General features: G+C 37.5%; 2 long non-coding RNA genes across 2 annotated transcripts in view; both read right to left on the bottom strand.

Moving 5' to 3' along the window:
- Nucleotides 1-3442: 3442 nt before the first annotated feature.
- The window catches only part of LOC107590277 (uncharacterized), a 22475-nt gene continuing 10931 nt past the window's right edge, over nt 3443-14986 (bottom strand). The window contains exon 3 of the long non-coding RNA XR_001609761.1: nt 3443-4180. This is a non-coding gene — a long non-coding RNA (uncharacterized lncRNA). The remainder of the gene's footprint in view (nt 4181-14986) is intronic.
- Nucleotides 5959-7644, bottom strand: LOC107590278 (uncharacterized). Its single transcript, XR_001609762.1, has 3 exons — nt 7633-7644; nt 6203-6206; nt 5959-6068 (listed from the first exon to the last, which is right to left on the bottom strand). It is a non-coding gene; the product is annotated as an uncharacterized lncRNA (long non-coding RNA).

Raw genomic sequence — 14986 nt, 5'->3', positions numbered from 1 at the left:
TCCGCTTCGTCCACGGTGAAAGTTGATGTATTCCCTCAGCGATCAGCACGGATCAGCTCCAGGCATGACGAAGCAGATATCGTCCTCTTTTGGAAGACCAAACAAAGTAGATTCGCTTTCACAACGAAGCACACAGTGTCTTCACGACATGGCGGCAGCGTCAACAAAACTACAGTGAGACTAAAAGTTATGCCTTCTTTCTTTGCGTGAACATTTGGGCGACATTATGCAAATCTTCCCACATAGTGAGGTAGATATGTGGGGGCGTGTTAGAACGAGCCGTTTTAGGTAGGTGTGGCTGACTCTGAACTTTTATAAAGAATATCTCTTTGGATTTGAGACTTTAGTCTTTGCAATTTTACAGATCTTCTTTCTGCACCAAGAGCTTGTAACACTCCAAAGAGAAAGGAAAATTTAAATCACATCATATGACCCCTTTAAATAGAAAAATAGAAATGTGTAGCCCCATGTTTAATGATCCAGACTGGTAACTTTAATGGTTGTAGGTTCAAACTAGTCAAATCAGTCTAATTACAGCTATATTGCTTACTTTATATTCAACTCAAAATATACATTGCTTTCAAAAATCACAAACTAAACCTGTTCACTTGTTGGGTACTAGGAAATGCTGAAAACTGTGTATTTAAAAAAAATTGTATGTGAAACAGTAGCCTATGCATAATGAAAAACATTGTCGTCACATAAACATATAAAATTTTCCAGAATGAAACCCCTGCAAAAAAATTTCCCATAAAACTACCTTTAATGTTAGCATAAGTTGAGAAAATTACATGCGTCTGCGTTCAAGTTCATGTGATCACAGTAATTATGCATGTACAGTGGGGAAAAAAAGTATTTAGTCAGCCACCAATTGTGCAAGTTCTCCCACTTAAAAAGATGAGAGAGGCCTGTAATTTTCATCATAGGTATACCTCAACTATGAGAGACAAAATGAGAAAAAAAATCCAGAAAATCACATTGTAGGATTGTGTTCATTGCACTGACACAATCTGTTTTCCCTTCATCCCTCAGACAAACCAGTAAAATGCAGATGATCCCTAACAGCAGGGTTTGTTAGATCTAGTACAACACACACATCTTGTATTGATCACCTTGTGACAGAAGTGTCTGCAAGTCCAATAGTGTTTCAGTGGTGATCCAGTTCTTTGTAATGCAAGCAGCAGAGGATGTTAACCTCCATTTGTACAGTGACTCAATATTTGCAGAGAAAGGACTCATTGAATACTTTGTCATTTTTTATATGTATGCTCTTCAAAGCATTTGATCATCTTGATCTGTGGCTCATTACAGTGATCTTTTAAAGGCTGTATGTATTTACCAAAACAGTAACACTAATGACTAACATATAAGAATCTAGGCTGCTTTAAGGTGAAGTAACATCACCGATTTGAGATGCTATTTGAAATCGGGTTAAACATGATTTTCTTTACAACGATTGTTTATTGATCATTTCAGTCATTTTTTGTTCTCTTTTATCTTGACAGTACGTGTTTTTATTGGGCAAATAATTCGAATTTGTGACTGTGGCTCTGAAAAGCTGCACAGTTATTGCTTTGGATACTGCAGCAGTGAGACAGTTAACTGCAAGTCCAGAGTGACTTGACATTTTAAACAGGACTGTCTTGTTTGTTGTTGTTATTTATTTAATTTTAATTTTTTGTATTTCTTGCCTTGGTTAAAGATCAGGTCAGGACTTTGTTGCCTCACCCACAAACAGCTGCCCACCAAAACATAAAAATGTATAGTACACGAGTAATGGCGCTTAAAGGGATAGTTCATCCAAAAATTTAAATCCTGTCATCATTTACTCGCCCTCCACTTGTTCCAAACATGTATGAGTTTCTTTCTCCTGTTGAACACAAAGGAAGATATTTTGAAGAATGTCGGTAAGCAAAGAATTGACGGTAGCCATTGACTTCCATAGTATTTTTTCCCATACTATGGAAGTCAATGGCTACCGTCAACAACATATTTTGTGCTTAACATAAGAAAGACACCCATACCAGTCTGTAATGACGTGAGGGTGAGTAAATAACGACAGCAATTGCATTTTTGGGTTAAACATACATTTAAAGCTAGAAGAATTCCTCTGAGCCACAAAATGAATTCCTAGAATCTGCTCTGATTTCTACTAACGCTCCAGGGCAAAAAAAACCCAAAACATTTAACAATATTTTTTACTCCTTATAACTGCATTTAGCCCTTCAAAGTACATGTTTTCCCTTTTGAAAATCTTGCTAGCTAACAAGCCAATCTAATTACATTCCTGCCAATTTTATTTACTTTTACAGCCAATGAAATCCATTTCTATGTAAAATGTAATTGACCAAAGCAATGGTCATTTGTCTTGGTGAAGGGATGTCTCATCACTCACCACAACACAGTTTTTGACCTAAAGCTATTAGTGGGAGGTATAATTAAAATATCAAAGTATGAATAATCATACTCACAATACAGTTATTTTAGCTAGAAATCCCAATATGGGTTATTTTTGTTGCATAACCTTGTATAATCCTATAATGCCTTTCATTCTGAAGATAGAGGCCGCTCTTTCCTCACAGGCACCAGCACTAGAGAGCAGATCTCAGTATTAAACTGATGATTATTCACTACTCGGGCCATTTCTGGTCATGAGGTGAAAGACTGTTTGGTAATATAATGTTATGATAATCTAGATGGTTCATAATGGGCCTCAGCAACATTTACTGTGAGTGTGCATATAGATATGTCTCTGTCCACATACAGACAGACAGGGAATCACTGTAGTGCTGGATAAATGCCATCATTTATTCGGTAAATGAAAGAGCATTCACAATCAGCTGAGTAATGCATGATCCTTTATTGTCTCAACAACATTATTCTGAACAGTGTGTGGGAGACTACATTTTCAGGTTTTTGGCATGGAAGTGTGTTTAAAACGATTAGCTTTAAATAGGATTTGCTTCATGTATGACCATGTCAAATCCAATTCCCCAATGACCGTTTCACATGTCAAGAATAATCCGTGATTTAATACGCTTGTTCTCGCTTTAAAATGTCTCAGGCATATTCCCATCCACTGACATTTTTGAATATATAATTTAACTTTACTACTTGGAAAGGAGCACACTTTCTAATCAGGTTGAAAAAATGAGACAAAAAAATATTTAAAATAAAATGATACATATATGATTTAATGCATGGTCCAGTAATTGTTCATATTATCACAATTATTATTATTATAAGGATTATTAAACCATTGTTTTGACATTTAGATTGAATATGTCATATTACTTCGGAAAATTTGCTGTTTGTTGTTGTTTCATTTAATTACTGACTTTGACTCAGACATTTTCACCCCCCCCCAAAAAAAGGTATTTGGCGAAAAACATTTGAGTGCATATTGAGATATTACTTACACTCTTAAAAACAGAGGTTCTTCAGGAAAAATGTTGTTCATATTATTAAAATATTCTGTAGTGTAGATTACAGATTTTTGTATAATTGCTGAGTTGAAGCTCAAGAGGCGACATGATACTAGAGCCTTTTTCTGAGGGAAAAAATCTGAAAAGATGGATATTTCACAAAAAAAATCTCCATTTGCTCTCTTTTTAATGGCATTGATTTCTAGGAGATCAACTGAGATATTAATGAAATCTCATTTGTGATTTTTGTTATATTCATTATGGCATACATTTTGATCTAGAAGATGTTTTCGCTGTACATGGCATCAAAAATCACATATTTAATTTGCCTGGCATATTGTCAGCTTTAAAACTAACAAGGCTGAACATTTTATCCCATCAATAATGCATGATATTTACAGGCTGGTGTTGGAGCAGAGAAGAGCCTAGGGACTCGGTTTTCCCCTCGACTTCATTTGGTTGTGTGACAGGATCCATAACCCTCTCTGAATCCTATCAAATGATGTGGTATGAAGTGTCATCTTCTCTCTGAGCGCTTCTGAGGAGTTTCATCTCTGCAGGGAACTGTCATCAGGTTCCTCTTCCTTTCTCTCTCTCTCTCCCATTCCCATCAATTGGATGGGCTATCAGACACGTCCAATCAGAAGCCAGTTCCAGTGGTCAGACTGAAGGTGATCAGCAGGTGAAGTTGCTCCCCTCTGCATCTCTACTTCCTGTCCCACCAGGGCAGCATCCCCTCCATGTTTTTATCCATCCTGAATGCAGTGAAACAACACAAGTAGTCCTTGAGATGCACAAAAGATTTGTGTGTGTGTGTGTGTTTTTCCACTTTCTCTGTGTTTGTGTTATTTGAAAGGACAGGAATGCAACCTTGGAAAATAAAGTACTTTATAATAGTTGTAAAAGACTTACATAAATTCAACTTCTGCTAGGGTTTATGTGGGCATTAAATATTTTTCATGTACAACATTCATCACAATCAGTTCTCAAGCATTAGATTCGACTATAACATTCTTGTTTTTCTTACATATATCATGTTTATTCATCTCCAACATTTATATTCAAGTGCGTTCAAAAATATGTAACCATTTTTCTGTTTATGAAAGATTAATCCCCAGTTGCTGGTGTATTTTGCATGAATTTGTCGTGCCCTGAGGACAAATCCAACCCATAAAAATGTACATCCTCGCAGGGTAATAAATCTCTCCACACATAGCAACAATCTCGCAAAATCATTAATGTTTTTGTCCTCTCTTATCAATTCCATTTTCTGGAGTAATTGATCAGTAATCTAATTGGTCCAGTGACCCTCTGCATAATTAAACGCTATCAAAGTGATCTGTCGGCAACTGGCAGAGAACAGATGTTGCTCTTCAGTGGAGTAATCAGTCATTGACCCCTGGCTTGAGCCAATCACAATTACCTTGATTTGTGCAGTCCAGAGCGTGAGACCCCTTGTCCCAAGTCACTCAGAAACCCCTGAATGGATCAATAAACTCCTCAGTAGCTCCGCCCACCTTGTTCTTGTGCAATTTCAGTTTAGAACAGTGCATTTAAAACTTAGGTTTTAAGGTGAAATTAGTCATTTTACACCACTAGTGGCACTTACAGTAATTGCAATTCTTTTTAATACAACAAGTTGAGCAGAAATGATACACTTTACCACATCCAAAAATGAGTCGTGTTTTGATTCTTAAGATCACATTTACCATTTGCTCTGTGAAATTTTGCATGCAAAATCCAGTCACTTCAATAGGAATCCGGGCCCATCCCAAATGGTACATGTGGACTTGTGATCTTTGCTCCAAAATACTGTGGGCACATTTACCGTTGCTCTGCAAAATTTCACAGACAAACTTCTGTCATTTTTATAGGAATCCGCACAATTGTGTTTCACATGAGGGAGAGAAAGTTCCCATGTAGATTTTGCTCGTGTTCAAGTTATCATGTTGCTTTGATGGCTGCTTTATATCTGTGAGCTGTGCTTCATGCATCGCTACACTATTGACAACAATCTTTTCCCACGAAATTTCGCTAATGTGACTGCACCTTTACAGTTGTTGCAAACACGCTGATACTCACAGAAGTTTCAAGGGCAACAGCAATACTATGGTCCATCCCAAACTGTGCATGTGGACTTTGCGCCACAACACTATTAAGGCATGGTCACATTTACCGTTGCTTGGTCAAAATTTTGTGAAAGAAATCCAGTACTTTCTGTAGGAATCTGCATGATCAGGAGTTTCGCATGATGGGGAAAAATTTGCTAGTGCAGATTTATTTCATGTTCATGTGCTTCATGCATGGCTACATTCTTGACAATGGACAGTGGACCTTTTGCCTGCTAAATTTAGCTGAAAGTTGGCTAATGTGACCACACTTTAAGCTGTCCTTTTTGCCATTTTACTATATAAGAAGAATGCTCAACAGCACCCTCTTTGCGCCACTACACTCTTGATTTCACACTAGACTTCACAGAGGACTACTACCCAATAGTAGGTAATAGTAGGGACCATACGTGCCCTTTTTCCCCAGACACATCCTGTCCGGCCAGGATTTCTATATTGCCTGAAATATCCAGGTTTTGGCTTCGCTTGCGCTGTGCGGACCGATCGGTGTTATGACATCAAAGTACCATGAGAGCTATAGAAAACAGACGGCTCCTTATACTTTCAAATCAGTCTCGCTGTACTTTGATGTCATACACTGATCGGTCTGCGCAGCACCGCTTCAAGTTGAGCACACCTAATATGTATGAATATTTGCATTGCTTTGACCATTCTCTATAGATCCTACCTTCTCACGCACCATGATTGGTTGATTATGTACAATGCCTGCATGTTACTGGTTAAACTACTTTTCGATCATTACCTTCAGCAAGTATGAAAACAGGAAAATAAACCCAAAACCTGGATATTTGAGGCAATATAGAAATCCTGGCCAGGACGTGTCCGGGAAAAAGGGCACATATGGTCACCCTACCCAATAGTCTATTTGGCATTATGCTACCAAAATGTGGACTACATGGGTGCCATTTGGGACAAAGCCGATATTTATTTTACAGATAGTTCGGTAAAATTAAAATACTTGCTTTACTTTGAATTTGTAACAGCGACTGATGAGTGTATAACAATAAACTGTAATATATTTTCTCACTGGTTTGTTTTGTCAAATTTTTTTGTTCTCAGTTTAGGAGTGCTGGCTCATCTTGCATGCAAAGAGGAATTAAACATAATTGGAGTGTTGTGTACCTGTTACAAAGCCACATGAAAGTTGTGATCATCCTCCGAATGAAATCTGAATCGTCAAATCATTTCTGTGTGCCTATAAAATCCTGATGTGATCCCGTAAATACAATGGCTTTCTTTTGTACACTTTCAACAGCTGCACTCACCATTCAAAGAATCAATAAAAGACCTTGAAGAAATTATGCCAGCTGATATGATGTAATCTTTTATTGTTGACTAGATAATGGCTGGGCTGTACGTGACTGAATCACTCAGTACTCTTTTATTCACTCTCTTTCTATCTCTCGCTCTTTATCTCTCTCTCAGTGCTATGGATGTCCTGTCTCAAACAACCAGGAGACACACTCTGCCTCCTCTTTCGCTTCGGTTTCATCAGCAGTGCTGGGATAAAAGGGCCTTAGAGGCAGAATAATTAGATCAAACAATAGATTTAGGATTCAATACAAAATAAGAACATCCTCTGTGTTTTTGGAAAGGTTTACCCTCGTTCAGCAGCTACTCAGAGCTTCCCCAGTCCGAAAATACCAGTTAGTGCTGGCTTGGCTCACAACGGTCCATTGCTTGATTTTAGAGAAAGTAATGACAGCTGGAAGCCTTAAAGTCTTTAGGAAGGAGGCATGAGCTCTTGCTGGGCTGTTTGAGAATCCAAGGATAGCCAAATAACGGTTTGAAATCAACGGCATGAACAATTCTGAAAAACAAGGCAGAGTTAAGTTTAGCTCAAGGGTACGAGATAGGCTACAAGTGCACCAATGTAAACACTTCTAGCTCTCTAATCAAAAGATTCAACTTTGAATATCAAAGATTACTCAAGTGTGTGTGTGTGTGTGTGCAAATAAATAAAAACAACAAAATATGATTAAAAAAAGTAAATGTGTAATGAGAGCATAAACATAATTTAAAAGCTGACTCCACTTGGAAAAATGTGTTTACATTTTTATATTAATTTTGACAGCCACATTAAAGCATAATCTACTTTGTGCATCAACAGCTTGTCCTTTTATTTTTATTTTTTGGTTGTGATTCACAATTTAGTGTAATGTATAGGCTAAATATGATTTTCATTTTTAATATGCAAGAGTAAAATGTTAAACATTTAAAGTAAATTTTAATTTACTTAGTTTTGATACAGGGTAATTCATGGAATCGTAAACAAGAGACTCGCTCCGAACAGTTTTAAAGGGGTCATATGATGCGATTTCAAGTTTTCCTTTCTCTTTGAAGTGTTACAAGCTGATTGTGCATAGATAAGATCCCTGAAGTTGCAAAGACTAAAGTCTCAAAACCAAAGAGATATTCTTTATCAAAGTTAAGACTCTGCCACGCCCCCCTAAAACGGCTCGTTCTAACACGCCCCCACATATCTACCTCACTATGTGGAAATATTAGCATAATGCCACCAAAATGTTCACGCAAAGAAAGAAGGCGTGGTTTCAGTAACCGCAGTTAGTGTTGAAGCAGCCATCTCAGGGAGAAGCTGTGTGTTTCAGTGCGAAAGCAAAAGCACTTTATTTGGCCTTCCAGAAGTAGATGCATTTAGGAATCTTTAAGATGACTTACAACAGAACAGCAATGCATTTTATGGACGACCGTTTTGTGAACCTAGGAGAGGCGGCAATTCTGACAATCTGGCGCTTCTGAATCAGTTACTGTTTTGTTATTAGTTTAAGTATATACTATTGACTGTTCAAATGTGGAGTTTTGCGCATTGTGTGTGTGTGAGAGAGAGAGAGAGCGAGAGAGAGAGAGAGAGAGAGAGAGAGAGAGAGAGAGAGGGTCACATCACAGTGGAGTCAGCTGTCTTAACCGTGACTTGTGTACTGCAAACACATACCAGCTTCATCACTGTGTCTGTCATGCGACTCTGTTCCCCTTTCGGGCTCTGTCTTTACATTTATTTTGAAAGATGAAGCTCGTGATTATGGTAAGGGGCGTTACATTTCCGATGAGTGCTTGCGGTGTTCGGCCAATCACAATGCACTGGGTCAGCTGGCCAATCAGAGCAGACTGCGCTTGTCGGAAGGAGGGACTTTGTAGAAAACGAAGCGTTTGAGAGAGGCGGGGCATAGAGGGCCTACAATAATGTACAGTATTTGAAAAATAATGTGTTTTTTGAACATTAAAGCATGTCAACATATTCTGTTACACCAAATACACAAAATAATGATCTTTAAAAAAGCATCATATGACCCCTTTAAATCAGCCTGGCGAACAGCTGCAAACGGATCAGTTCAGGTCGTGATTGAATCGTTGACTGCGATTTGATCAGTAATAAGAACCGAAAAGAATCGGCTCACAAGAATAATTCATTAGCGAATAAGATGTCACTAATGGTGAGCAGGTATCTACGTCTTCGGTTTGAACCATAGACTGTATAAAAAACATGGGCATAGTGTCCGTGACGTCACCCGTAGGTTTCTGTTGACCGTTTTTGAAGCTCAAAGTGGGCGGAGCCGGCCGTCGCCATCTTGGCAGCGCATCTCCCCGATAATCGAAAGTGGGCAAAGAGGCGGGAGCTGGTTGTTGAAACCACACCCACCTAGCGCGCTGGCGGTGACAGCAGCGCCAATCCATCTGTCACTCAAGTGGCCACGCCCTTAATTATGCAGAGCTTTAAGGCTTAATAACAGATGAGTTATAAAAAAATTCACCCCCTTCACAGTTGTTATGAAGGGCAAAATGAACTATATAGACCAAAACCACTTTTTGTACCAGGTTGTAAACATTTTTTTTTCTGCTGTAAAGTTAGTCACTTCCGTGTTGGTTTCACAAGAGAGACCGGAAGGTTGCCGCTTGGTTTGAACTAACGATTGGCATTTAATTTTTTATGAAATGTAATTAAGTAAAACCAAGATATTCTTTTTAATGTGTTTAAGAAAACGTTTTTCTAAAATGAGAATACTCTGTTAAAGTTAAATACGCATAGTGAAGTAAAATACTGCTCGTTTACGTTTGTCAAGCATTGGCGTGTGCTTTTGTATAGGCTACTTGTTTACTGCTTACTTCTGGTTGTTAGCAGATTATTAAATATAACCACAAAACATTTTTGTTTTTTTATATTTACCATGGAGGTCAATCAGGATGTATTTGTGGCTGTAAATGTGTTATTTTAGGAATCAGGTGTCATTGTGGAATTTCCCCAGGGATCCCAGAGTGTGCTGTAAATGAATGTGGCATCTCATTAACAATCAACATGGTGAGTACAACCTGGCTTGGGCCTGTTTTACATTCCTGACACTTTCATACTTCACAAATTAACTTCACGCTTGTTTATTCCTCACTAACCGTGAATGATTTTACATTAACAGTATTTATGGACCTCTGTAGCTCACACATCATACTGAAACAAATACATTGTATGCAAACAAGTGAACACAAAAAAATATTTTCTGTTTGAAAACCACCTTGTCTGTGTAGGCTCAAATGTAACAGATCCATATGGAAATGATATTTGATGTCAAATCCATTAGCACAAACATCAAATTACCATGCAATTAACATCTACAGACCAATACAGCACAATTTTAACACCCTTAAATAAATATTAATTAATGCGTACACACAGAGACACACGCTTGCTGAAGTGTTCCCTTGCCAAAACAAACACACTCCAGAGAGAAGCACAGATTACCAGAGTTCAGCGTCCCAGCATCATGATGAAACTTCACGGAAATAACCTGCAACATCTGCACCGTGGACACTGCTGCAGAGCAAATGCATCTTTGCGTCGCACTTCTCGCCTCACTCCCTTGCCCCAATGCATTGTGGGGGTTTTGGTGACAGAGAAGCATTTCAGTCAAGCTTAGTCCTTTATGAAGCTGTCATGTTAGCCTGTGCTCCAAAACCTAGTGAGCTGCCTACCTAGACAGCATTTCGAGATGCTTTAAAAATACCTCATTTTGATATTCTATTGTCCTTGGAAGATGATGTAAAAAGGCACAAAATCGGACTGCTAATGTTGAATTTGCGGATGCTTGTCAACAAAAAATGTCCCCAAGTTATGAATAAACAATGCTATGCAACACTGGCATTGGTTATGCATGTTTACTAAACAGGTTTTCTCATCATGTAACTTAGATTTTTTTTATTTTTGTTTATGCATTTTTTGCTTAAAAGTGATTAATGTGTGAATGTGAATATTTATTGTTCCAAGTGAGGTTCCAAGTTGGAAGTGCCGTTTTGTTACAATTGGAAATTCTAACTTTTGAATAGAATGCCACATAAGGCAAAACTAATTAAATAACGCAATCCCAGAAAGAATCGCAGCAAGCTTGGTGAAAAACAAATCTATTTATTAAAGAATATAGAAATGCTGATTATAGCCTAATTATACTTATATACTATTTAATATAAAAAAGTACTGATACAAATGGAAGCCCCTTTCCGACACAGATCAAATATATATATATATATATATATAGGTAATTCCTACTTATCAACAATGCAGACTTTGTTTCTCACAAACTTTTGCTTCTCAGAACAGCGAGATAATATAAACATAATTCCTATATATAAAAATCTAAATTCTGAGAAAAAAAAATCATTCTTGCAATTCTGACTTTTTTTTTCTCTGAATTCTGAGTTTACATCTCATAATTCTTTTTTTTCTCACACGGAATAAAAAAAAGAAAAAATGTATTTTTTTTCAAATTTCATAACTCTTTTTTTTCCCTCACAATTTTGAATTTATATCTCACAACTCGAGACTTTTCTTCTCAGAATTGTGTTTTTCCTTGCAATTTTTTTACTAATTCCTTGGAAGAAACAGGCTTCCATAATGTAGTTCTAAATATATAAGTATAAATATATATATAACACTGTGCTACTTTTGTAATGTTTTTCTATGTAAACGCACTGGACGGACATGTATAACTGTTACACATGAGTCTTTTGCAGCGTCTCACACATGATGCAGTGCTCAAGTTAAAATAATTTTGAATAAAAAAAATTAAAAAAAAACTTTCAAGACCTTGTGTTCTATCCTATTCCACAGAAAAAAACATGTTTGGTGTGATTGGCCCCTTATGTGTGCCGCATGGAGTTGCTGCCTATGTAGAGTGTTTCAAATCAGACAGTTTTGAGGTTTATTCAGGTAGAATGTTGCCTTAGAAGGCAGCAGACAGCAACACAGCTCACTCAATTTCAGAACAAAGTTATTATGTGGAATAAATGTTTCAGTTATGAAAATTTGTCTGGGAGCTTCAAGGGTTCCCGAGGTTTACACATTTGTCCCATAATGCCTCAGAGACCAAAGAAACTTTAATTACAAATCAAGCAGCACGGGCTGTTGCCAATGAAGCGGCCGTTCTATGCACACACTCCAAAAAGAAGTGTTATTCTTAATTGCAGGTCAGTGTAAAACTGATGTGTCAGCTGCTGTGACTGCTAATTAATTCTGCTCACAAACGAGGCCAGAGACAATCTCCATCTGCTGCTGTTTAACCTGGGAGAGAGTTGCATGTCGGATTGTCATGCTCTTATTATGATAGAGTGCTCGTCTGTGATTATGACTTTTAATGGAACAAGGAACACTGACGCACATGCTAGTTATCACAATCTAAAAGGTTTTGAATCCAACTACACAAATGTGCGTTTTCTGTAGCAGCGATTTTGTATTATTGTATTATTTTGTATTATTTCAAGCATCCAGTCTTTCATAAATAACTAATAAAATCTTCCAGAAATTATAAATAATTAATAAATTAATATTTATAAATTAATACAATCATTGTAAATCAGAGTAATTAAAATGAATGTTGTATATGTTTCATTTGCATACCAATTATTAGCTAACATGTCAATTAAAACAATGCTTAATTAAATATATTTTTCTGATACCTTTTATACTATATTAGATGTTGGGGAAATGTGTCAGAAGAGGTCACAAAAGGTCAACTTGCGCTCAATGAACTGTATTTTTTCCCCGGGCAACAGAGGAAGAGTGTGTGTGTGTAAGTATATATACAGAGTTCTGGCACGAAACTCTAGATGGCGCAGTCCGATAGGTCTAACTCAATCTGACCTAATGACATCATTATCACATGGCACAGCTGATTGGTTCTCTCCTGTATCGGTAGCCAATGAGCTCGCTGCTCAACATTCAAATATATGACTAGTGTTTGCTACAGCAGTTGCAGCTTGCTTCAAAAACCCTCCACCTTCCCCAGCTCCACCTGTATAGATCTGCTACGAGGTGATTCATGTACGCTATATGGGGGTTATTTTATGTATGTTATATTTGCAGCAGCAATATTTCTTACATGCTCACAGCAGCATGTTGTGGATGTATTGGCAGTAGCGAGTCTCTGTACTTGCTCTGCCGCAGCAGCAGCAGCGTAGCAGATCTATTCCGCCAAGACCAAATACATTAACGTTGTTACATCAATGTTTTTCCTGCCCACATGGCCTTGGTTACATCAGCAGGAAATACTAAAACATTAAAGAGATAGAAAAATATTTTTGCTTCATAATAAAAAAAACTTTCTGCATTTTTTTCAACTAACTATAGGGGAATCGTTTTAAATGTTATAATAATATGCACAATAATGAATCATGCAGTCAGGCATTATCATTGAACATAAATGAATATTTATGAACTGAAAGTTAATCAGTTCAATTATGATTTCATGTTTGACTATATATGAGGGTTGATCTTTTAATTCAGACCAAATTAGATGCAGGGTTGGCTGTGTGGACACGTGGTCTTTCAGAAGAGGGAAGATCAGCCCCCATAATGCTTCTGTCTTAGAAAACAGGCATCATCAATAATGAATTACTAAACAAGGCCATCATTAAGTGCTTCCCACTGTCTCTGTCCAGCTCAGGGATGTGGTGGGCAGACAGCATGACTCATGCATGGACTTGCAGAGATTAGGCTGAGAAACAGTGGGAAATAGAGATAGATTTAGATCGAGAGAGAGACAGAGAGACAGAGAGAGGAAAGGGGTCAGGGTGGAGGCAGAGAGCTACCATTAGAGATCATTCTGAAGTTAAGAGTTACAGTGGCAGTCTCTTGACAGTAGAGTAGATCAGAACACACAACACAATCTGCTGTGTGTCTGTGTTTGACTCTAAGGTTTGACTCCTTCAATACCACGACTGAGGCACCGAACCCCTAACTGCTCCCCGGGCGCCGCAGCAAATAATGGCTGCCCACTGCTCCGGGTGTGTGTTCACAGTGTGTGTGTGTTCACTGCTGTGTGTGTGCACTTTGGGTGGGTTAAAATGCAGAGCACTAATTCCAAGTATGGGTCACCATACTTGGCCACATGTCACGTCACCTTCACCTTTTAAATGATCCTAAAGGCTGAGAGATGAAAGAGATTTCCAAGTGATTGTAAAATGCAATCTATCTATCTATCTACAGTATCTATCTATCTATCTATCTATCTATCTATCTATCTATCTATCTATCCTGAGAGATGTTCCAAGTGATTGTAAAATGCAATCTATCTATCTATCTACAGTATCTATCTATCTATCTATCTATCTATCTATCTATCTATAGTAATTATTCTATCTATCTATCTATCTATCTATCTATCTATCTATAGTATCTATCAATCTATCTATCTACAGTATCTATCTATCTATCTATAGTATCTATCAATCTATTTATCTACAGTATCTATCTATCTATCTATCTATCTATCTATCTATCTATCTATCTATCTATCTATCTATCTATCTATCTATCTATTAAATCCAGGATGAAGAGCTGTTTAAAATAATTAAATGCAAGTATGTGTTTTTCAAGTATGTGTTTTTCCCAGTTATTCAAATGTTCTTTAATTATTTGAGAACTGCAGTAACATAAAAGGTGGCAGGATAACATTAAAAGCACCAATAAAAGGGACGAGTGCAGACAGAGCGAGATCTCACAGGGTCAGATGGAGGACAGACATTCAGAATAACACCTCTGAGTCCAGTGAAGATCCTTCCGACAGACAGCCGGATATCACAGTCAGTTGCTTATCACAGGACCTTGAAAATACCAAGGAAAAAAATCCCAGCCTCTTTCTCTTTCACCTTCAAAGCGGGTCTTATATGGCCTCAAAGAATACTTGATGTTCTCCTACAGTATCGGTCTATCTATCTATCTATCTATCTACAGTGTCTATCTACAGTATCTATCTGTATCTACAGTATCTATCTGTCTATCTACAGTATCTATCTGTCTATCTATCTATCTATCTATCTATAGTATCTATCTATCTATCTACAGTATCTATCCATCTATCTACAGTATCTATCCATCTATCTATCTATCTACAGTATCTATCTATCTATCTATCTACAGTATCTATCTATCTA

Source organism: Sinocyclocheilus grahami, unplaced genomic scaffold, assembly GCF_001515645.1.
Source record: "Sinocyclocheilus grahami isolate Dianchi unplaced genomic scaffold, SAMN03320097.WGS_v1.1 scaffold126.1, whole genome shotgun sequence".
In the NCBI taxonomy this organism is placed as follows: Eukaryota; Metazoa; Chordata; class Actinopteri; order Cypriniformes; family Cyprinidae; genus Sinocyclocheilus; species Sinocyclocheilus grahami.
The sequence above is the reverse complement of the archived record's forward strand: the minus strand, read 5'-3'. Positions and strand labels throughout refer to the sequence as shown.